General features: G+C 40.2%; 1 long non-coding RNA gene across 3 annotated transcripts in view; it reads left to right on the top strand.

Annotated features, from left to right (window-relative positions):
- Nucleotides 1–25,716, top strand: part of LOC308666067 — a 180,395-nt gene that overhangs the window by 54,508 nt on the left and 100,171 nt on the right. The window contains exon 3 of one of the 3 annotated variants that reach the window (XR_014026021.1): nucleotides 7,889–9,345. The exons of the other annotated variants lie outside the window; for them this stretch is intronic. This is a non-coding gene — a long non-coding RNA (uncharacterized lncRNA). Of the gene's footprint in view, nucleotides 1–7,888; nucleotides 9,346–25,716 lie in introns of those variants that run through there. 3 annotated transcript variants of the gene reach the window in all.

The raw sequence follows: 25,716 nt of genomic DNA, 5'->3' as shown, positions 1-25,716 counted from the left end.
ACTGAGTTTAGTTAAATGGGAAAAAGAAATTGAGTAGCCTCCTCTATTTATAGCATTTTTTTTTACATTCAGTTTTAAGTAAAATGGAAAGTCCTCTTTTCTAGGGATAGTTTCATATTGTCAGTCTCAACAAAAGTTCCCCTAAAATTATATGTCCGCATGGTTTAAATAATTCTGAAGGAACTGACAGATGTTATCTCAAAACCATTGTACCATATCTTTAAAAAATCCTGGAGCACCAGGGAACTACCAGAGGATTAGAAAAAAACTGATGATCTTCAAAAAGGGAAAAATAATAGACACAGGAAACTACAGACCAATCAGCCTAACATCAATACCTGGGAAGATATTGGAAAAACTAATAAAAAACAGATCTGTGAACACCTAGAAACAAATAAAGTTATAACTGGTAGCCAGCATGGGTTTGTTAAAAACAGATCATGCCAAATCAATCTTATTTCATTTTTTTGACAAAGTGACTAAATTAGTAGACCAGTGAAATGTTGTGGACATAGTATACTTGGACTTCAGCAAGGCATTTGACAAAGTAAACCACAACCTACTTCTTGATAAAATATGGGATAGATAGTATCACTACCAGATGGATGACAAACTGGCTGACAAACCATAGTCAATGAGTTGTCCTTAACAGTACATCTACATGGAGGAAAGTGAGCAGTGGGGTACCATAAGGTTCCGTCTTAGCTCCAGTACTCTTCAATATCTTCATAAATGACTTAGATGAGGGAATAGAAAGGGAATTCTGGCAGGAATAGCCAAAATCCCAGAAGACAAGCTCAGAATCCAGAAAGATCTTGAGAGACTTGAACAATGGGCCCTATCCAACAACATGAAATTTGATATGGAGAAAAGCAAGGTTTTACACCTAGTCAGGAAAAACCAAAGTTACAAGTACTGATTAGGCAAAACCTGGCTCAAAAACAGTAACTGTGAGAGGGACCTTAGAGTCCTAGTGGATGATCACTTAAATATGAGCAGCAGTGTGCGGCAACAGCCAAAAAAGCTAATATAATGCTTGGTTGTATAAACAGAGGCATAGAATCAAAAGCATGTGAAGTATTAGTACTGCCTTATAAATCCTTAAGGGACGCGGTGGCTCAGTGGGTTAGGACGCTGAGCTTGTCGATCGGAAGGTCGGCAGTTTGGCGGGTCGAATCCCGAGTGCCGCGTAACAGAGTGAGCGCCTGTTACTTGTCCCAGCTTCTGCCAACCTAGCAGTTCGAAAGCACGTAAAAATGCAAGTAGAAAAATAGGGACCACTCCGGTGGGAAGGTAACAGCGTTCCGTGCGCCTTTGGCGTCTAGTCATGCCGGCCACATGACCACGGAGACGTCCTCGGACAAGCGCTGGCTCTTCGGCTTTGAAACGGAGATGAGCACCGGCCCCTAGAGTCGGAAACGACTAGCACGCATGTGCGGGGGAACCTTTACCTTTACCTTTATAAATCCTTAGCAGGACCACACCTGGAATACTGCATCCAGTTTTGGTCACCTCAAGACGTTGAGACTTTGGAAAAAGTGCAAAGAAGAGCAACTAAGATGATTAAGAGCCTGGATACAAAAACATATGAAGAACAGTTGCAGGAATTGGGTATGGCCAGTCTAGAGAAAAGAAGGACTAGAAGTGACATGATAGCAGTATTCCAGTATTTGAGGGGCTGCCACAAAGAAGAGGGGGTCAACTTATTTTCCAAAGCACAAGAAGACAAGACAAGAAACAATGGATGGAAACTAATCTAGGAGAGAAACAACCTAGAACTAAGGAGAAACTTCCTAACAGTGAGGACAATTAACCAGTGGAACAGCTTGCCTTCAGACATTGTGGGTGCTTCAGCACTGAAGGTTTTTAAGAAAAGACTGGACAGCCACCTGTCTGAAATGGTATAAGGTCTCCTGCTTGAGCAGGGTTTGGACCAGAAGACCTCCAAGGTCCCTTTCAGCTCTATTCTGATTATTTTAGGCCTTTAGCTTATACACACATAGCCACACAGACACAGACACAAAAACACAGTGTCTTGTGTTTAAGACATTTGATAGCATGAGAGCTGTCAAAACAATCAGATTTGTTGAATTTCAATGCTTTTTTTAAATAACTGCATTCTTTACACACAATTTAGAGACATGTGATGTCTACTGCAACGCTCTCTACATGGGGCTGCCCTTGAAGACTACTCGGAGGCTCCAACTGGTGCAGAATGCGGCCGCGCGAGTTGTGGTGGGGGTGTCCCGATACTCCCATGTAACACCTCTACTCCGCGAGCTGCATTGGCTCCCGGTTGTCCTCCGGGTAAGATTCAAGGTGCTGGTTACGACCTATAAAACCCTAAATGGCATGGGTCTGGGTTACTTACGGGAGCACCTGTGGCCGGCATCAACTTCCCTTTGTCCAGTGTGCTCCCACAGAGAGGGCCTCCTTAGGGTGCCGTCGGTCAAAGAGTGTTGACTGGCGGCCCCCAGGGGGAGGGCGTTCTCTGTGGGCGCGCCAGACCTGTGGAACCGTTTACCGGTGGAGCTCTGGATGGCTCCCGACTTTCGCTCCTTCCGACATGACCTAAAAACATATTTATTTGAACAAGCCGGCCTGGTCTGATGGGTTTATGGGTATTTTAATGTTATTGTATTAATGTATTGAAGTGGGCTGTAATATTTAATATTTTTTAATTTTTATATGTTATATTTTATTGTATTGCCCTGTACACCGCCCTGAGTCCTTCGGGAGAAGGGTGGTATAGAAATTAAATTATTATTATTATTATTATTATTCCTAACCACATGGAATGACCTCACCCATAACACCCTCATTCAGTGAAACAGATTACCATCCACAATTCAGCCAGGCTTAATCCACAACCAAAGACTGGGGTCTTATTCTCTAAAGTCCCTCAGAATCCATGTCTTTCAACAAGCTGATTTCCAGAAAAGAGGAGGAATATTAGGATCCCAGCCAGCAACTGATCCCTTGAAAGCCTTGCATGCCATTAAAAAGGTATCTTAGGAAAGGAGTTTCGGCTCTGGAGATAGGAAAACCTTCAGTCCATTTTTTACTGAAATTGGAACTTTTCTCGATGGTATAATGTGGCATTGTGATGAAAAAAAAACCCAACAAGCAGGACACGACTGCCATGCTATATTATCTTGGTTCCATTGTGTCTTGTCAATTATCAAACCCAACACACAGCTCAGTGCAAAATCTGCTAAAACATCTCTGTGTTCTGTACCAGCCTGCTACCGGCCTTGCAGAAAGGCAACCCCTGTACAAACGGCAGAGGCTGGAAAGCGTCTGAGGCTGGAAAACGTCTGCCAAGTTTATTACACAAACAAACAACAAAACATGAAACAAGATACCGGAGCTTTGATCCTCAAACGGAGCGGTTGCTTTCAGCAACCAGCCCTTCCCCAAACACTCCCTTTATTAGAGTTCAGGGCGTGGCCTCCCTGTGCCTCCTTCCGAGAAGTCCCACAGCCTTTCTCTGCTTGCTCCTGCTTGACTGCCTCCTGCGTCGGGCGTCCTTGAACAGGGCCAGCTGTGGGTCATCATCATCCGCACTGTCGGGCTCGCGCAGCTGAGTCTCCACCAAGTAAGAGGGCCCTGGCTGGGGGCTCTGCGAAGCCTCCAAGCCATCATCAGCAAGTTCGTCTTCAACACCCTCCTCCTCCCCCTCGTCTGAGTCATCTGAGTCATCCGACCCGGCTGCCGGACCCACAGGCTGACCCTGAATCACAACACTCTGACAAATGACCATCCAACCTCCAGCAGAACACTTCTTTTTATGTGCCAGTCTACTCCACTATCTGACAGCTCAAATCATTAGGACTTTGCTCCTGATGTCTAGGCTGAATCTATTTCCTTATACAGTTTTAATCCATTTACTTTGGTCTTGCCCTGTGGAGCAAGAGAGTAAGTTCACTCTTCTCTGTGTGTAAACCTTTCAGTTACTTGAAGACTGCTATTACATCTTGTCTCTGTTTTGTAAAACAAACATGGACCTTACAATGGTCTGAAAATGAAGGGCTTGGGAGCCCTTTTTTGAACTCTGTTCAGTTTGTCACTGTCCTTTTTGAGCAGTGGTGTCCTAAACTGGACACTGTATTCAAAATAGTCTGACTAGAATAGAGCAAATTGGGAAAAAAATAACTTCCTGTAATTTGGACTCTACTCTCCACGTTCCTCAAGGCAACATTTATCTTTTTGACAATCAAACAGCTGGCTCATGTTTAAATTGTGGTTGACAAGGTAACCCAGACCCACTTGTACTACAGCCAAGTCAAGGCTCCTTCATCCTGTACTTGTGCCTTACATTTTTTATCCTGATTGCAGAACTTTATATTTTCCTTATTAACATCCACCCTTACTAGATTTATGTCATCTGAAAAATTTAAAAGTGTCCTCTTAACATATTCAACCAAGCCATTGATAAAAATGATAAATAGCACAGAGCTCAAGATGCTCAAATGGATACTTCTGTCCAAGTTGAAGTGAAGACATTAATAAGCATCTTTAGATATGGTTGTTCAGCTAATTGTGAGTCTCATATTATCATCATGTCTCATATTTTGCCATTTATTAATGAGTATATTGTGTTGTTTCCTAGATTGTAAATGTCTTATTGTGAGATTATTTGTACACTAGTTCAAGCATTTTCAGAAATTTTTTTTTTATTAAATAAACAGACTTATGCTAACATTTACTGAAATGTTGCAGCAGAACTGGGAAAGAAAGTCATATGAAAGCAATAATGCCTCAACTAGTACTATATACAGTAGTGGAAGAAGATTCCAAAATATAGTAGAGAAGTGAAGTATTGGCATTATTATTGAAACTGTATTTTATTCTAATTATTTTTTCAATGTACAGGTAGTACTTGCTTAACAATCCTAATTGGGACCAGAAACTTTATTGTTAAGCAATGCTGTCATGAGTTGAAGATCATGTGGCTGCAGTACTTAGCAACAGAAGTTCTGGACGTCCTGGTGAGAATGTAGAACATAGAATAATAGAGTTGGAAGAGACCTCTGAGGGCTTCGAGTCAACCCCCCCTGCACAAGCAGGAGACCCTATACCAGACATGTCAAACACAAGGCCCGGAGGCCGGATCCGGCCCAGGAAGTGGTTTCATGTGGCCCGCGAAGCCATCCTGGAAACAGTGAGGGAACGGCCCCCACTGCCTTGGCCCTGGCCCAGAGACCCTCCTTCTGCCAGAGACCCTCAGATCTGTCTCACTCCTGCCCAGGTCCCCATAGGCACCCTTGAGGCGAACGATGTAGAGCTGGCCACGCCCACCCAGTAGGCCATATGCACTCTAGCCATGCCCACCCAGTAGGCCACGCCCACCCAGGCCATACCCACCTGGCCCCCTGAGGGCAACTGCAATGCTGATGCGGCCCTCAATGAAATTGAGTTTGACACCCCTGCCCTATACAATTTCAGACAAATGGTTGTCCAGTCTCTTTTTGAAAGCCTCCAGTGATAGAACACCCACAATTTCTGAAGGAAAGCTATTCCATTGGTTGATGTGGTTAAGCAAGGACCACAGATGTCATTAGGTGAGGACCTCATATGTCCATGACTTCCAACTTCTTGCCATTGACTTTGCTTGTAAGTAGCCAACAGGGAAACTCACGTCATTCTTGTAAAAAATCATTTTTGTATTTATAAATCTTCATAATCCAAAATAGATACTCTAGATATTTCCTCATCAATGTAATTGCATTTTCATGATGCACAGATGTTTTACATATATCACATTTCCATTCTTCTGCATGAACTATAACAAAACACATCTATTTTGCTGTTCTAGCCTGTTCAAGTTAATAATCTGTACTATATTTCTGCTCTTAAAAGTCCAAGAAACTTTACTCCTTGTTGCTTCCCATTTTCCATTAATGAAGATATTCAGCTGAATTAGGCAAAAATTGTGGAGCATATTTTCATAACAATACTACTGTATTCAAAATAAAAATTAGTGGGAGAATGTCAGCCATTTTTTTTCTGGAAGAAGATCAAGAAAGAAGGGGATGCCATAAAGAGTTATTGGATACTTTATTTGGAGTTACCCAAAAACATGTTCATTTCCAAGGGACACATAGTTCATGTTGAATTGGAGAAAAATGGAGCCAAATAATGTTTGAACTGTATGGGGGTTTTCCCCTCTACATTGTATTTACCATTAAGATAATATAAAACACTATTAATTTAAACAGGTTTTTATGTTTTAAATACAAATGGGGGAAAATAGTTTCTATAGAAATATCACATGATTATATCAAGGAGAGAAAATTAGGAAGCATTATAATCAAAACTGGTAATGTAACATAATTGGTAATCATAATGGTGAACACTTAAAGCTTTACTGAAACCATTACCTAAATTCCAATAACATAAAACAATGTTTTAAGACAGAATTTATGGTTCCATTACTATTTTTAAACAGAGCTCCCCATTGCTAGATAAGTATAGCATCTTACATTTGAGTTTCTGGTTTTCTCCATTTTCAAATGCTGAGTTAGTTGCCCATGAAGTCCATTAAGTTGCTTTTTTTCCATATTTTATTTCCATATTTTTTCATATTTAGTCATATGATAAAGTAAAAAAGCTTTTATACTGTTGTGGGTTGAGATCTGGTGAGTGATTTGAACAAAGCTGATACATAGAAATAGACATTCTAGACAAGGGATGTAGTCGTCATAATACATATCCATTATCTATGTGACATCAGGCTGTTGGAGTTTGTCAATTTTTCTTAATGTATGTCAATGATTTGCAGTGAAACTTAAGTTTACATTGTGAAGAATTCAGAATTGCTTTATATATCTATATATTATCTAAGAAAATTACATTTTGCTTCTATGGAATTCTGATATGTATCTTGAAAGAAATACAGCATGTGATTCACGGTTTTTACTACCATGAGAAATGAAAATGTCAGGCAGATGATTTGGGGCACAATGACAGAGGGACAAATGGCTCATTCATTCACAAATTCATTCATGTGTTTTTGCCTCTGTAGTCTGTGGTGGTGATGCTATTGGAGGATGTTCTTGAAGTAAAAGTTTAAGTGATCCAACAACTAAACTCACGTATATACCTCTTAGTAAAATACATTCACATTCTATTATGGCTGCTGATTTTGTTTTCTACTTATGACATACATAAATACATAGACACTTTGACGCACATATACAGACAAGGACAACTTAACCACATGTATTTCCCAAGTCAGGAATTCCCCAGCTACATAAGAATAAAGTCACAGACTCATAGAAGTTATAAATTTGGTTGCAGAAACAATTATCTCATTCTCCTTCATTCTTTCCCAAAGTTAAATCACTCCCAGCTCCTGAAATAATAATGTTCAGGGATGTAGTTCTACTATTTAAGATTCTTGTGGATTTTATCAAATTGGGAACTATTAGTAAAGAGTCATGCAATCATTGGCCACAGGCTGCTAGCAAACTCATATGATAGACTGATTCATTTTTTCTCATTTACATCAAGAACAAAGGTAAAAAAATATAATGAGGCATTCGCTCATTTCCAAATTTTTGGACTGTCTCTGGAAAACCCCATATTTTCTTCTGTGCTATATCACAGATCAGGGAATGTGATCTGACTGGACAGTGAGAATTTTTGCATGAATTTGCATGATTTTGAGTATCCCAATAATGATCACAGGATTATATCTTTGTAACTTTTGCCATATTCTCACACTATGAGTAAAAGGACAGTAAAAGAAAAGTTCTGGAACTTGTATTAGATAATTCATATTGCAATTCTGGTAAAAGATACACTTGTCAAAAGACCTATTTAAATAAAGTGACTATAGAATGTTTACTGCATCTCTCCTCTCCTCTCCTCTCCTCTCTCATAGTGGAGAAGTTTATGAAACAAACCACTAGTGCAAAGAAAAAAGAAAAAAGAAGAAAAAGAAAAGAAAAAGAAAAGCATAATGGAACAAATTATACAATGACTCAATGATGGGGAGATTGGGTTGAATTTACTTTTTAAAAGACTTTGGATGACTGGAGCGTGTGCGAGAAACTCTGAAATTTATTGCACATCATAGAAACATCAGTCCAGAAGGCAGCTAGAAACATACACATGGGAATTCTAAGCCTGTGTTCCTCAACCTGGGCAATTTAAAGATGTGCGGAGTTCAACTCCCAGCTGGAATTAGGGTGTTTTGGAGTCCAGACATCTTAAAGTTGCCCATACTGAGGAACACTGTTCTAAACTGACTCTCCCAACCTAAAATGTGACATGATGAAGATGTTTGAAATTTTTTAAGTTAGCTTCTTTACAAGGTGAAAAGGATTATGTGGAAAAAGTCCACATATCATTTTGTAATAAGATGCATGCAAGTGTTCTCCATTAGAAAATCTTGAAATTTCTTCTGTCCCCTTAAAGAAGCATACTTTTCTTCTTTGGTTCATTTCCAGTTTGAAAGCTGAATTTGGGGATGAGACAGCCAAACAGATATAATGGAGATATATAGCAGCCTGTCAAATGTATTCGATAAAAAAACCAAATGTATTTGTATATATTTTGGTCATAATTAACTTGTCTTAATATACCTTAACACAAGTCAAAGAACAAAGTGATGACTTCAAAATTCAAATGTTAATAACAAAAAAACTGATGACCATCCCTGCTCTCCAAAATAGTTTGGGAAGGATTGCAACAAAAATAAGATAAAAATCAGAGTATCTAGCCAAGTATTCATTCATTACAACAGTACAGTAACTTTCAGAACATTACTATCAAATTTCTTTGCCTTTTGGCAAGTCAAATTGTTGTGTTCACTGAACTTTATTCATGGAACATCTTTAATCTGTTCTAGTCTGCTTCTTTGTCATCTGGAATAAAGCACTTTATGAAAAATAAATACATTTAAAGTAATTGAAGAGAACTTTTAAAGACAGATCATACTATCTTTCAAATGGCTTGATTGGAATTTATGGATTTGAACAAGCAATAAACCTACACTTGAAAGCTGGTTTTGGTGATATAAAACTGATCTAAAATCTCTTATGACTAAATTATACATCATGACGGATACAAGAATTTTATTTTCCTTTAAAAAAACAGAGAAAGAGTCCATTATTTTGCTCTGAGCTACAACCCATGGATGGTAGTGTGTTCTTATAATATTCAGTAATCCTACTCTCATCACGTTATTAACTACAGAGGTGGAAAAATACAAATACTTCAGTATATGATTCTAGACTGCTTGTTTTTCCCATGCTTCTCTCAAAATCCAAGATCCATGCAGCTGTTTTACTGGAGAAAAACCGTATATTCTAATTGTGTATCCTTCATTTCATGTCTAATCAAGCATGTAGAAAAAGGAAGTGATTCTTTTATCCATTCCTTTGTACCGTATTTCCCGGCGTATAAGACGACTGGGCGTATAAGACGACTGGGCGTATAAGACGACCCCCAACTTTTGAGATGATTTTCATGGGTTAAAGTCTTATACGCCGGAAAATACGGGTAAGTAGGAAGTCAGGGCTGCTTCTCAATTAGGTGAAGGTTTATCAAGAGCTTTTGGCCTCGAGATCAGCTTTACTCTGCCTCGCCTAAACCTCATCTCCTCTCGCGTTGGCGCCCCTTCTACTTCAGCCACACGTGCTAGCTGTTTCGCCCAGGAGCGACGAGCATTGTGGCCCAACACTTCGGGGAGGCACCAGGTCTGAAAGAAGGCGGTTCTTTCCATAGGTTAGTTAATGAACAGGGCAGCGGAGGAGTGGGGGGAAAAAGAAATGGGCTCAGCCCTGCGCCGCAAGTTTAAGATTCACACACACACCCTCCCCAAGGCCGCCTTCTACTTCAGGGCGGAGGGGCGACCCCGGGCTGCTGAAGCCCCAGCGCCAGCTTTCCGCTGCGGTCTGCCTGTTGCAATTCCCGAGCTGCGCCTTCCCGGGCGAGTGTTGCTGTAGGTTTGCCGCGGCACCACACCCTGAAGTCAAACTCCCAGGGTCAGGTGAAGCTTAGCTCTGCACGACCATGTCAGGCCGGCCTCCGCCTGGCTTCCCGTGCTCCCTTGAGCTCTCGTGCTCGCGGAGCGCCAGTGGCTCGGCACACGCTTAACTCCCGCTCCCTTCCAAAAAAAAGGGCTGCTGCCGTAGGACGCCGGTAAGCTGGAGCCTCAGCCTTGGTTGGGCTGGTCGGTTTATTTATGAGGAGGTCGTCTTTCGCCATTCTCGAGCGCTGGATTTGTCTGTTTCCACTAATGTCTCTGCTCCCGAGGATTTACTATTTTCCGGCGTATAAGGCGACTGGGCGTATAAGACGCCCCCCAACTTTTGAGAAGATTTTCATGCGTTAAAAAGTCGTCTTATACACCGGAAAATACGGTACTCATGATACAATGAGCAGGTACTCAAGATGTACTTTAAGGCAATATAGTGCAGGAAGAGGGAAGAAGATTTTTGGATTAGCACTTTTCTTCTTTTTCATTCACCTGAACTCAGATAGTAACTGCTTCTCTCAAAGGTATAGTTAAAAGTTATTTCATTAATTAATCACTGAGCTTTACCAAGGAGTTGATCATAAAGACAGATTTTCATGTTCTTAAATATTGACTGGGATTCTGAAAGCATCCTGAACATGAGGCTTACAGAAGGAAACAAGGTTTCATCCTGACCTGTGAATCCAGCAGACTGTTGCAGATTATCATTAATGATCATTTGTTTATTTGGAAAATGTTAAATTCCTTCCTGATGGAATAAATTACTATAAATCATGGCAGAACATCCTATGGCTAACAGATGCTTCTCTAACCTTTTATATAAATCTCAAAGGAAGGAGATCTTTCAATATCCCAACCCAGCTTTCCCCATTTGCTGAATAAGTTAAGAAACAACAATTTTCCACAGCTGCTTGATAATATCCATTGGACTAGCCATGTTTCAATGTTAACGAAAATCCTCCTAAAGTGAAAGATGCTTAGATCCCTGGTGACAATGTGATTGCTAAATGCTAACATCTGATTGTATACAACTGTTTATTATATAGCCATAGAAACTATTACAGAAGAGGTCAGACATATTAACATCCTCTTCACACACAGTTGGGCTTTGTGTGTTCAATTATCTTTGCTCTTCCTTTAAGAATCCATTTGACTTCAAAAGCAATAGCACAACCAAACGGTCAGGCGGATGTTCAGAATAAAATAAAATTTTGAAAGACTCCAAGGGGTTATAACCTTATTGCTTGTGGTGTCTCTATCATTCAGGAATGTGAGTTAGGAACTTTCTTGGTTGATTATAGAGAATTGTTTCCAAGAGTTGCTGATATTCATAAATGTCTAGTGCATTGCCAATCAGATGATTCACAAAAGTAATAGAGCTAATATAGTAAAGTAATTCAGACACGAGGACACCAAACACACAGAAGACCCCGATGATGACAGAAGTTGACAAGCTACAAAGACACAACGACCAACAGTGTCACAGCGACAAGCAACAAGGGGCGACTTACAAGGCAGATCCCTTCCTTAGGTGCCCAGGGTGTGGCGGCCGCCACCAACACTTGCACTGTAGGTTCTGGACAGCCACATGCCTGGCCTGTGGAAAGACTGGCCACATCGTGTCCATCTGTAGAGGTCGCCAGTGGGACCAGCCATCAAATCGCCAGTCAGACATCCTGACCAGGAGAGGTACCGGGGCCCCGGGACAGTATAGCATGGGGTTTTGCTCCAGCTGCAGAAGCATTTTCCGTACAGGAGCTCACCGCCCCATTAAGCTGAAGTTTAGATTTCAGGTGGAGTTGCAAGGGGTCCCCTGCAAGATGGAGCTGGACATGGGCTCCGCCATATCTATTATTTCACTAGAGATATTTAATTTTGTCTGCATCCGAAGCAAGAGATGGGCCAAGCTGAGGCCTTCTGACATTATACTAACTGATTTCCAGAATGCCAGAGTTTCATTCAAGGGTGAGGCCACACTAGCTGTTAAATTTAAGGGGTTTTCTGGGCACCTGGACGTTGTCATGGTAGGGGGTCAACGAACAAGCCTGGTTGGGCCCGATTGGATACTAGGCATCCAAGTAACCGGAATCAACCAGACACAAGTCGCGAGTCTAGCGACAGTACGCGAGGAATTCGCAGATGTGTTTGATTCAGTTCAGGGGACATACACGGGCCTGCCAATAACATTTAAACCAGATCCTACTGTACTGCCAGTCAGGATTAAACCTCATAGGGTGCCGTTTGCTCTTAAACACAAGATAGACGCTGAGTTAGATAAACTTGTTTAACAGGGCGTACTGCAGCCAGTAGATGGGGGGGTGACTGGGAGACCCCAATCGTAACGCCACTAAAAGCCAATGGGGAGATCAGAATCTGTGCCGATTACAAATGCACAATTAACCGTGCACTCAAACAGCATACATACCCGGTGCCAGTAGTAAGCCACATCCTGGCATCTTTGCAAGGTGGTACCATTTTTGCAAAATTAGATTTGGCTCAGGCCTATCAACAGCTCCCTGTTGATGAGGACACAGCCAGGGCACAGACAATTGTAACCCACAGGGGGGCATTTAAAGTAAAGCGCCTGCAATTTGGGGTCAGTGTAGCTCCCGGCATTTTTCAGGGCATTATGGAATGGACACTCAAGGGCATTCCGGGGGTTTGCCCCTATTTTGATGATGTGCTCATTGCCGGTGAATCCACTGAGGTATTAGCAAGGAGGCTCAGAGCCATCCTTCAAAGGCTGCGTGAAGCAGGCCTCAAGCTTAAAAAGAATAAGTGCAGTATTGGAGTCCCTTCAACTGAGTTCTTGGGTTTCCGTATAGATGCTGACAGCATCCATCCTGCCGAGTCTAAAGTAAAAGCCATTCAGATGGCACCCAGCCCCAAAACGAAGGGAGAGCTGCAAACATTCCTAGGCCTCCTAAATTTTTACCACGCATTCCTTCCTAACAAGGCCGCAGTGGGAGAGCCGTTACACCGGCTCTTAGACAAAAATGCTGCATGGAAGTGGACTAGTGTTCACAAAAACAGTTTTCAGGAATTGAAGCTCTTCTGTCTGTCAGTTCTATGATCAATCATTTCAAGGAATCAATGCCAGTATGCCTAGCATGTGATGCATCTCCATATGAGGTGGGGGCAGTCCTAAGTCACTTAGAGAGAGATGGAACTCAAGTTCCAATTGCTTTTTATTCGAGGACACTGTCCTCCGCCGAGCGTAATTATGCTCAAATCAACAAAGAGGCACTGGCTATAGTAGCTGGAGTAAAAAAATTCCACGACTACTTATACAGCAGGGACTTCACGGTCTTCACAGACCATAAACCGCTATTGGGGTTATTCACTACAGACAGACAGACACCCCACATCTTATCCCCTAGGATGCTAAGATGGTCCATTTTTTTATCGGCTTACAGCTTTAAGCTAATTCACAAACCTGGAAAGGATATGGGCCATGCAGATGGCCTGAGCAGGCTTCCACTGCCGCAAATCAAACCAGATCCAGCCCCAGCGGCCTGCATTTTGTCCATTTAGGACTTGCCGGAGTTTCCCCTCCACACAGGGGACATAGCTGCTGAAACGGCAGCAGATAGGAATCTAACCAGAGTGCTATCTTGGGTACACACGGGGTGGCTAGATAAAAGCCCAGGTCCTGAGTTTCAGAGCTATTTCACAAGGAGACATGAGCTCTCAGCTCATAAGGGTTGTATTCTTTGGGGGAACAGGGTCATAGTTCCCACCTCATTAAGGGACAAGGTTTTGCAATCGCTTCATGAAGGTCATCCGGGTATTGTTTGCATGAAAGCTTTGGCAAGAAGCTATTTATGGTGGCCAGGATTAGATAAAGCCATTGAGGCTCAAGTGCATGGTTGTTATACATGCCAGCAATCGAGGCTTGAAATGCCGCACGCTCCTGTTCACAGGTGGGAGGAGACACCCCCCCCTGGTCGAGGATTCATATAGAGTTCGCTGGGCCCTTTCAGGGACAGCTTTTCCTTATAGTGGTCGACAGCCACTCTAAATGGCCAGATGTTATACCAATCGCAAACATGACTACTGCTAGGACCATCCAGGTGCTTAGGAAACTCTTTGCAATGCACGGGCTGCCGGACATCGTAGTGTCCGGTAATGGGGCCCAATTTACTGTGGCAGAATTTCAGGCATTCCTGAGGGCAAACCTCATTAGGCATGCGACATCGGCTCCATTTCACCCATCTAGTAATGGTCAAGCTGAACGTATGGTAGACACCACGAAAGAGTCATTGAGGCGTATAGTGACTGGGGACTAGCACCACAGACTGGCTGACTTTTTGCTCTGCCAACATTTCACGCCATGCATGGCAATGGGGAAAAGCCCAGCAGAGCTGCGCTGGGGGAGGCGCCTAATCACAAAACTGGACAAGTTGCATCCAGACCAAGTGGCAGCTGAGGCCTCTCACCCAAAACCCCCGAGGGGGCTGCAAGTGGGCGACGGGGTGTGGGCCAGGAACTATGGGCATGGGAACTTGTGGGTGCTAGGGAAAATCACCAAAACATCGGGCCCTCTCTCATTTGAAGTGGGCCTAGAAGGCGGGTGAGTTGTCCATCGCCATATCGATCAGCTTAGAAAGCGTTTCCCAGAACAGTCACAAAGCGAGGACTTCGTCCCAGGTCCCATCCATGGACCGCAAACTGGCAGCCAGGCCGATCAATCCATGGGCTCTGAGGCGCCAAGCAGTCAGAGCAACGGGGAGGTGGCCATAGGGGAGGAAAGCCCAGGAGTGCAACATGGGGCCCCTGACGGAGAAAGCCAACCAGAACACTACAGGCGCTGTGCTAACTCTGCGGAGCAATTGGACTCTGGGGTGGGCCGTCCTGGAAGAGCCAGCCAGAGAATTCCAAGTCAACCAGACTCGCTTGAACTTACGGACACTGGTCTACCCAGCCCGACAGGCAAGCTGGTAGGCCAGTAAGTGCCTGGGTCTCCCAGGTGTTCCACGAGGGTTCGCAAGCCTCCTGCATATTTACAAGATTTTGTTCTGAAATAATTGAGCTATGATGTTGTCTGCATCATTATTGTGCTGCTAGCTAGGAGACCCTCTGTATTAGCCAGTATGGAAAAACATGGATATTGCACATTACTGTTGTACCTCTGTAAACTCGTATTGCTGTAATCATTCTCATTGATAATGTTTGTATATTCTAGGGGGGAGGGGTGTAATGTATTGGGCTTTGTCTTGTTAAGGGAACATCACGTGGGTTAATTGCTGGTAGGTTGTTTAAGCAGGGAAGCTGGCTAATGGCTCCCAGCTCCTCAGACAACCCATCTCCAGCACCGCCATTGTCTGCCTCTAGGGCAGCAGTAGGTTGCTTTAAACCTATTGGTCACCGCCTAGAGGCCAAGGTATAAATTGCTGCATTCACAGCCCTGTTTCTAAGTTCAGTTCAGTTCCTTCAAGCAATAAACAATGATCTTTGCTGAACTCACTCGCCTCGTCTTGTCATTGAAGTCACGAACCCAGTATCTAACAAAATCTATCGTTATTTAAACAGATAATCAAGCAAACAGACTAAACCAGAGTCATCACATCAGGCATAGCCAAATCCTGTAGCATTCAGATTGATCTGGGTAAATCTCATGAAATCAATTTAGTTTGGAAAACCAATTCACTTTTCTTCAGAAAAGTTGTTTCCATGAATCTAGTTCAAATCAACCTGGAGGCATTTAACTCAGTCCAACTATTCAAATCAAGTTTGATTGAGAGATTTGATCAGAGCCTTTGAATTGTATTTTCTAATCATATATTTGCACAGCCCTTACTGCTACTTTTAAAACAGATCAGATGTTTGAAATACTATCCCAGCTCCTTTTCACATAGGCAAGCAGACATCACTCAGAGAGGTAGCATATACTTTTTTTTTGTGGATGTCTTTTATCAAAATTTGATCTGATTGTCCTTTGGATGTATATTTTTTGATGTTTACAACTGTCCTTTAGTCTAGGTATTTTTTCTCTTTTATTCTTGGTTTTTTATTTGCTACCTTGGCATCTAGCACTTTTATGAAAATTGTCTCAACATAAACTGAAGTTATGCTTGGTTTCTCAAACTATTTTTCATAACACTTTCCTTTTCCATTGTGGTGTCTGGTGCCTTACTTCCTTGTTTCTTTTTTGAATCACTTTGCTTCCCATTTGCCCAGAGAAATTTGTTTGTCTTGTACATCTGAAGAGGAAGCTCCGGTTCTTGAAAAAGTACCTGTTGAATTCAAAGCCTGGTTCTGTTTAGGATGTAGCATTAGTTTTAGTTTAGACAACATGCAAGGACCTGCATCTTGTTTTTTGAAGTCTGTGGTAGAAGATAGATCAAGGATGGTATATAGATATTTTGGTAAGCTGCTCCATAAAGTCTCTCACTGAGCAGAAATATGTTCAGACAACTTACCAAATTTCAACTTTTCAGGCTAACAGGATTATTACAGCATCAGAGCATAGTTGTCCATTGGACGAAATATATAATTGTGTATATTGGGAAAAGATGGCTATAAAATGCACATTAGGTAAAGTATATATAGACTTGTTGGAAAAAGATAAAAATAAATGGTTTTTTTTAAAAAAAATATATGATTAACTATAGGTACAAGTAGAATGGGCTGCGTATGTTCTGATCCTAACATTTTGTTGCTCTTGGAACACATGATTTTGTTAGACTATTAGCTTTTTAAAAAATCACGTAGAACTGATTAGTCATGGCTAGTATAATTCATTTTATATAAGAGAAGAAAGGTTACATTTTGCATTCAATATTTCAGTGAAAATAAAACAGCTTACTTTACAGATAACAAGGTGGTATTAACATCAATGTTATTTGTGAAGATATGTCAGTACATTAGGATGTTCTGTTTAATACATGGCTTAGCCTTACACTTAACTTCCTGTCATTTATAACAATTGTTCCTTCTGATCTTTTCCTCCTGGGTAAAACCAGCACTTGCCGTTTCCCTGCTGCACCCCCTGTCCTGGTCCAGGATTCCTGTTAATGTTTGAAAACTGTCAGCAAAGGCATTTTTCTCTTAATGGGCCTGATTAACATTGTGTGTGCATTTGGATGACTAGCTCCACATGTTCATCCAGTTAGAGAAGGGGCAATGATTCCTTAACAAAAGAAGCACAGAAAAAGGTTATCACTCATTTAAGACAATCACTGCAACTTCCTCAGCTTTTTCCACTCCATTGCTACTTATATGAGTAAAAACAACACCCTAAATGGAAATCTTCTTGTCTTCTGGGCCTAGTTAGGGCCATGTGACTTCCTCCCAGACTTCCATGAAAATGACTATATTAGAAAGGTCTACAATATTGATATTGGCTTTGGGAAACTCAAACAGCAATTCCACAGGGAAGGAAGTGGCATGAGCAAGGTCTATGGAATGTACAGAATCTGAAAGGAGAGAACCGGTGTGTCCTTTTTTATAAGTTGCACATCACTGTTCTGGTTTTGTGCTTTCGCCCTACTGAACATAAAGTCCTCTTGCAAGTGACTGGTTAGTTTTTGTTGCAGAAAATGCTGATCCCAGCATAAAAGTCCTTTCCATCCAGTTGCAATGGCATGCCACAATATTTCAGAACTGACATCTTCTAGGATCACATGAGCCTGTGGTGGAAGCAGAGGTCTCCTCAGGCAAATGTTCAGCTGTGCTGCTGCAGCTTGAGTTTGCTGCATGACTGACAGCTCATGCTCTGGACCCAGGACCGAATTCAGATGCCTATCCGGAGCTTCTCTTAAACATTGTTGGACTGTGCCTCAATTCATTTGCCCTCAATTCTGCACCAACTTAGTTCAAAACGCCAGTCCAAGCTCATCATCAGGAACATCAGCACACGAAGCAAACATTCTTCAGATGAAGAACACAAAGCGGGTTTTCCCCAAAGCCTTGTAAGTCCCCCTGCGTAGACTTCTCTTTTTTAGGAGATCTCAGCAACTGTTGTAAATACTTTTGCATGTGCCTCCCTCAAGTATTGCCTTTCCCGAAAGAATACAAAATGTATATCTGATATGTTCACATACAAAAGTAGAACTAATCATTACATTTTAATAGATACATAACAATCTCATTAGAATACTATATTTTCTGCAGGTTTAATGGCAATGTGCAACATCAAGGCTCTAGCCTTCTTTTTTAACATTCTTTATCTCTAAACTGGAGATGCTCTGACATGTTGCTGGAGAAAAAAAAGAATTTCCCATAGTGCTCCTTTCCTTCCATTATGCTTGAACCCCTTCTCTAAGATTTTAATACTCCAATCATCTTTAACCAATTAAGTATTCTTGAGTTTCATTTAATACCATACAATGCAGTGGTATTTAAAACGGAAGCAACATTTTATGATAAATACTTAATCAACCACATTTCTTAAGTTCTCCTAAATCTATCCTGAGAACCCATTCCTACACATTATATATTTTCCTGGGTGATAAATAGGACAGTCTTTATTCTAGAATTTAAACCCTTAATTTATTGAAATGTGCTAGGAAAAATGGAAAATATGCTGTTATGCTGTGGAAACTAATAATATTGTAAATGTATCAAGAACACTATTTTTGAAATAATGTAGGATTATAGCTGATGATTTCTTAAGATAGAAAGCAGACTGAAAAACTGACTTTTAAACAGAATGTCATTAAGAAGAACCGAGGATAAAAATCTGGAATTTTAATTTAAACATCTGTAGATGTTTGATGTTTTACAGGCTTTATTATGTAGGTGTTCTATCCTATAATCTGGGAACTTTTTCAATCCTCCAGTTGAGAATATAGAAGTTGGAATTACTTGGTAGTTTCTTTAGATTTATTAGAGTGCTCCTGTATATGAGTGTGCGGGGAAATTGTTGAAGTGCAGAGTTTTGGCAGGACTGGCAGAAATGATGTGCTCAAATAGTTTTGTGATACAGATAATTCTAAGAATGAATATAGAAGGAAAAATAATAGGTCTCTATTGAATAAAGTACATATATACATAGGCTTGAATCAGTTACATTTATAAATATATAATAGGCACATTATATAGCATTACAGATGTCGAGGTATGGTTCATTGATCCAGGAGCTGTTTCTATTTTCCACTTGGATACCATGTAGCAATGCATACACTCCTCACCTTACATTTTGCCAAAAATGAGGAAAAGGAGTGACTTAACTTGCACATAAATTCAACCCACTCAGAAATACAAATTAAAAAAAAATCAAACTGGGTGGTATTATAAGAATAGTCCTGTTGGAGGAAGCCAAAGTGAATAATTTTCTGTGAATACACAGTGAACAATTTCCAGGAAGCTCAAAAAAATGGACAGTGGGGGAATAGTCCTCTTCCATCTTTTTCTTTGTGTCAATTGTTTTTTGAGGTACGGTGCCTGTAATCATGGAGGAGTCATTATTTCTGTAGTATTCTACTGTCTCTCTGTTTCTTATCCTCCTGTTGATGTGGGGAGAGAAGAAAACCAAAGATGTGAGTTCTTTAGGATATAAAGAGCTCTGTGTACATTTGGGAACTTTAACAGAATAACAGAGTTGGAAGGGACCTTGGAGATCTAGTCCAACCCTTTGCTCAAGAAGGAAAGCCTATACTATTTCAGACAAATGATTGTTCATCTTTTCTTAAAAACCTCCAGTGTTGGAGCACTCACAACTTCCGGAACCAACTTGTTCCGTTGATGAACTGTTTTTACTGTCAGGAAATTTATCCTTAGTTCTAGATTGCTTCTCTCCTTGATTAGTTTCCATCCATTGCTTCTTGTTTTGCCATCTGTTGCTTTGGAGAATAGATTGACACCCCCCCCTTCCTTGTGGCAGCTCCTCAAATATTGGAACACGCTATCCTGTCACCCCCTGGTCCTTCTTTTCACTAAACTAGGCATACCCAATTCCTGCAACTGTTCTTCATTATTTTAGCCTTTGTTTTAGTGAGTTTCAGAACTTTGAAGGATACTGCACTGTACATCAAACCTATAAAGCTTGATTGTTACATTTTGGGCTCTTTTCAGAATCAATTGGTGGGGGAGAGGAAAGTAGTGAAGTGTAGAAATAGAAGGATTTTTCTCTCTTAATTATTTTGTCACTAAATTTTAACGATGTGATTTGGGCCTTTCATGATTTTTTGGGAAGGGAGGGTAAAGTGAAAATGGGAGCAGTTCATTTTCTGGAAGCCATCTATTCCCATTCCCAGATTTGTTTTGTAAAAAATATGCATTGCCAGAATCCAACATTTTGGCAAAGGAATATTAGCAACACAGTCTTGGTTTTCTGGGGTGCTGCAGATTGGGTGCTGGGGTCGTGCATGTGGTCTTCAAAGCAGATCTCAAGGCCTCTACTGAAGAATATTATGGAAAATTTAAATGGTAGCCCTTGTAAACCATGTAAACCTGCCCACAGAAGAAGGATCAGAAGACATTTTGACATAGTAATATGTTGGCCAACAGTATATTGTAGCTTGCAAAACATTTTCTTAAGGAGTCTTTCTGAAGCCTCCAGATTTTTCAGAAGACAGATCTCTTAATCCCTGATCACTGAATATTTTAGTTAAGGCTGGTGGAAATTGTGATCCAAATTAATCATGGATGTCACCAGTTTACAGAAAACTGATTTAAACTGCCCATTTTTTAAATACATTAATATAAATGTGCTTCAGTGACATTGTGGGATCAAGAATGTGCTCAGCAAATATGCTTCTTACCAAAGGGATCCTTTATCCGTTTCTTCTTATCCGACCTCAAATTTAAATGATATTTCAATAATTCTTCCCCCATTTTTGTATTGTTTGCATGGTCTCTTTTTCCAAATGTAGTTTTTTCTCTTGTCTTTGGGATAAGTGCCCTGTATTTTTTATGGAGAGGCCAAACAATGTATTAAAAATGGAAATATTATCCCCTCACCAAAGCCCCTACAAATTATAGTCCTACTTATGATTGCTATACAAGTAAGCCATTGCAAAATATTTCAAGTCTATAACTCGTTTTACAGCAACACATGATTTTTACAGCACAGTTTCCAAGTTTATGGCCTCTTTTTCTTTAGATGCTTGTCCCAGTTGCATCTTCTATTTCAGCAAATATGGGAAAGAAACTATGAGAATAAATGGATGCTCCATATGAGCTGCTTTCTATAAATGGGCCATGCTAAATGACTATAAAATGGTTTTCCTTTGGAGCTGTACTGAGCTGCTAACACATTGATGAGGCAAAATCTACAGGGAATCATTATTTCCATTTAAGGTATCCCAACTTTCATGCCTTGGTTTAAATTGCCTGAGGGGAAGCATTTCAAATGGATGAAGTGGAGAAATTTGCACTTCCTTAAGAAAACATAGAGTATTTCCTTCCTTCTGTCAGAAATGAAAACAGAAAATACAAACTAATTCATCATGAGATTTTCATTTTATGGTTTTCTCTCTAGCATCCCCCCCGGACTCACTTTTTCTTTTTTCCTCTTGTCAGCTTTATGGCTTATAACTATGATGGATGATCCTTTCTTCTATATATCATGTAAAAGAATTTAGGATTAAAATCTACTTGAATTCACAGCTTGCCTTCTGTCACCCTACCAAGCCTCTTCATAACACATGGAGCTAAATATCAGAAAGAGACATCAGTGCAGCAAAAGGATGGTATTTTATTGTACATATTTAATTGGACACTAGTGTAAAGTAAGGAAACTGTCATGCTTAAGAGTTAATGTGAATTAGTAATATATTGGGATTCATTACTTGATGAACTGACATTCCAAATGTGAACCTTCTTTTGAGGACTTTTTTTACAGATCATTTTTTTCAAGTGCAATTTCCTCTCTCCTCTCCTTAGTCGCTGCATAAATTTCAAGTGATCCATAGCTCTGATTGCAATCCTGAAACACATACTATATTTTCAAACAAATTGCCCCTTGTTAAGAGCAGGTTTGTCTTGCTGCTTCTGCTTTTGTAGAACCTTTCAAAACAGCAACATCTAGAAGTTTAAGGGTGATTGCATGGACTTTTCATACCAGGAATTTGTAAACAGTTTCAATTTAAGGGCCACGTTTTCTCTTTCATATATTGATTGATTTCATTTATACTCCACCTCCTCTGTAAAAATTAAATGAAAAAAATTAAAACTGGGGAAATATTCATTATCAGTTAGAAAGCTGGTCAAAGAGATGTATAGTATGAGAAAGGTCCAAATGCAGCTTCCAAGGGAATGCCTCCATTGCTTTGCAACAGTGTCCATTCTGTGTGCCAGATATAAAAGTCTCCATTTTTTTTAAAAAAAGACTCTCCTGACGATCTAATGAACTCAAGAGGTTCCTACCAGGAGAACTGCTCATTGAGATAGTCAGGTCCCAAGCTATTTTGGAATTTTAAGATTAATATCAATATCTTAAATGGTCTTAGTAAACAACTGGAAACAATGCAGATTTTTCAAGTCAATTATAATTGATTCTGCTACAACTTATTTGCAGTATTTTGTACTAGTTATATTTTTCAAAAGTAGTCCCATGTGGTGCCTTTTGCAATAGTCCACACAGAATACATATCAAGTGTGAAATATTGCCTTTAAATAAAAACCATTGGATATAATTTGCAATAATACTGTTTATCAGAGTCACCACTGGTGGGCCAGAAGCAGTTAAGGATCAAGAAATATTCATGGATGCATGCCTTGGGAAAATACAATACCTAGAAACATGTTGAACTTTGATCCTAAACTCCAGTTTCCTATTGACCAACATGACTCCATTTTGTTTAACTTTAGTATAATTTCAGTTTGTGTTCCCTCATTGAAGTTTACTGAACTTTGGTATTCACAATATTAAATTACTCCTTGGGGTGGGGTTTACATGATATTAATAGCTCTTATCAAAAAGCTCTGTTGATTTCCTCCAATACCTTTATGAAATTGTTAAACAGACTTTAAGAAAAAGGGAACACTGTGGGATACTACAGATTAATGGCCTGATGTTGATGGTAGCTCTAGCATCACTTTCTGGAGGTGATAAGGTATGAAGGATAGAACCATTCAAAAACACTCTCCCCTTGTCCAGAATGGTTGTGATGAAACTAGCAGAGCTGCAGTATCTGTACAGGATCTACTTAAGGAGATTTGCTGAAGTAATCAAATAAATTCTGAATCTGATAGAAAGACTGATTTAGATGGGTCAAGGTATTAATGTTGATTTTGTTGGATACATTATCCCATCCATCAAGTAGTTTCTTGCATGGTATAGCATAGAGTAGGAATGACCTATCATGCTTCCCATCTCTGTTGTGCTGCTTTTATGTAGACAAAAAGTTTAAGGTTGACCATTCTTGCTAATTATAAGCAGAATTGTTTCAAGTGGGTCTGAAAAATACTATGTCCCTTTGATATAGATCTATAAGATAATGCAAAAATCTTTACCCATGGTTAATATTTTCCTTTCCTTCCTTTTCCTGCTTCCCCGCCCCACAATGTTAGCAGTTAGTTTGATATTTGTTGGTGTTTAATAAATAAACATCAAGTTGTATTTTGCTACCTGAACTGAGTGGGAGATGTGCTTGCTCTGATCTTGAGATACATATTGACTGGGAGTGTACTTGGTGCAAACTTAACTGGAAATTACTCACAGTAACTCCAACAGGTGCAAGCACATACTATGAAATGTAGAGTACGGTAGATATGGTGAAAGCAAACATTTAGTAATAAATCCCTTTTCCTTTATACAGTATTTTTGTTATAGTGTATATTCTTTCTCTATTCTATAGGTTAAATGATTTGGGGTACTAACTGAGAATTTTCTAACCCCCCCCCCAATCTTTTCTGATTCTTTCCACTCCGTCCCATTTCTATAGCCTATTCCCCAATGGGATGAGTTTCTAAGCTTTTCATCTTAGTTATTATTGGAAAAAGCTTTTGTATATTCAAAAAATCAGGCTAATTTAATAAACTATTAGCTGAGGTTAATACACTCCATATGTTTCTCTAAATCATAATATATACTGTACAGCTTTGTTGTGAGTTTTACATGCACTATTTTATAGATTATTAGTACTGTGCCAGTAATGAATTTTCACTTTTATTTGGTAAGCTTGAAAGATAGTTTCTGCAGCTGCTAATCCAGAAGAAGGTTTTGTTTCTGTCTGAAACCATATCGGAAAACATGGAAGGCAAACTGTATTTAAGATTTAGCAATTATGCTGGCAGCATCTTCTGGAAACCAAGTCTGTAAATTTTATTACTATTAAATGTTTCTAATGGGAGTTGACAAATAGTTGAATGGATCTGCTTTTTCTTTCCATTTGGCAAAGAAAGGAAAGGAAAATATTTCCTTATTGCACAATGAGAACTACATTAATAGAGAAATCCATTCGTCTCAATACTGTAGAAGTATCAGTTAAGCTAACTTTTTTGGGGTTCTCTGTTACATGAAATGATGAAATTATAGGGTGCTGCAGGGAAGTCACAAAAATTTATGAGAGTCATAAAACTGTTATTGTAATACTATTATGGGCGATAAGGACAATTATAGATATTTTTGAATTATTCCTTGTCCATATGCCACATTGGAAGAAAAATCCACAGAGAGGCACGATGGCTTGTAATGGCTGAAAGAAGGAAAAATAAAAATAAAACATGGCTGAAAGAAGGAAAAAAAAATAAAACCCTCAGGAAAAAAGCTAAATGAATGTTTGACTCAATTTATGTTACCATTTGTGTGAACAACAATAGCTTTTAGAGGGAGACGGCTGCTTCTCATCAGTGTAAATGCCAGTCAAAAGACAAGCATATTAATTAAACATTAATTGAAGATAGCACTGCAGCCGATAAATACTATAATTTTACAAACATGTCTCCTTTTAGAACTCTCAAGTCAGATTCATGATTATCTTATGATAGTTCTCATGCTAGTTCACAGAATATGGAATCATACAGAACTACTGTAAGTACTAACTTAAAAGTTACCTAGATGTTATAACACTATGCTGTCCCTCTCTCTCTCTCTCTCTCTCACACACACACACACACACACACACATAACTGTGATCTAATTAATATTCCCCCATAACTCCCTTCACCAAAAACCCAGAACTGTCCCAATTATGTCCAGCCACAAGCAGAGCAATGCTAGTCTATAGAGCCTAATGTGTCCACAAGGCACTTGAAAGTTTCCCAATCAAAATGAACCCACCAGGCAAAATTAAATCCACAATACAAGAGGGTTCACAAGGCATTATCCAAATCAAGGCAAGGTGTCAATCCAAACAAAAGCAAGAATCACAATGACAGAAAACACAGCTAGGAAATGAACATGTTGTTTCCAGCCTCATTTCCATCCACCTGCTGTGCTAAACAGCTAGCTTCTGGTGCACCCCATCAAGAAGGAAGGGCAAGGCTTTCTCCTCATGAGTAATCTGGTTGACTTTCTCTGCTCCTGCCTTTTCTCTGCCCTTCTCTGAGCCTTGGATCAGGCTCAGAAAATAGTTCCTCTTCCTTATCACTGACTGGCTGCAGCTGCAAACTTTTTCCACCTGAAGCCTCAGGCTCTCCTGCTGCAGCTGTGCTTGAGCCAAATCCCTCTCAAATGGCTGCTTGGAGCCATTGACCAACTACCCTCCAGACATGCCTGGTTCATTTTCCTCCGAGCTGATATCTGGAGAGATATCTGGGGAAGCATTCAGGGGAATCATTACCAACACCTTCTGTGAGTCTGGTTCTTATTATCCCAGAGATATAGTCCATATAGAAAT

This window comes from Vipera berus, assembly GCF_964194415.1.
Source record: "Vipera berus genome assembly, chromosome: 1".
Classification (NCBI taxonomy): Eukaryota; Metazoa; Chordata; class Lepidosauria; order Squamata; family Viperidae; genus Vipera; species Vipera berus.
Note: the sequence above shows the minus strand (reverse complement) of the source record. Positions and strands in the feature narration are given on the sequence as shown.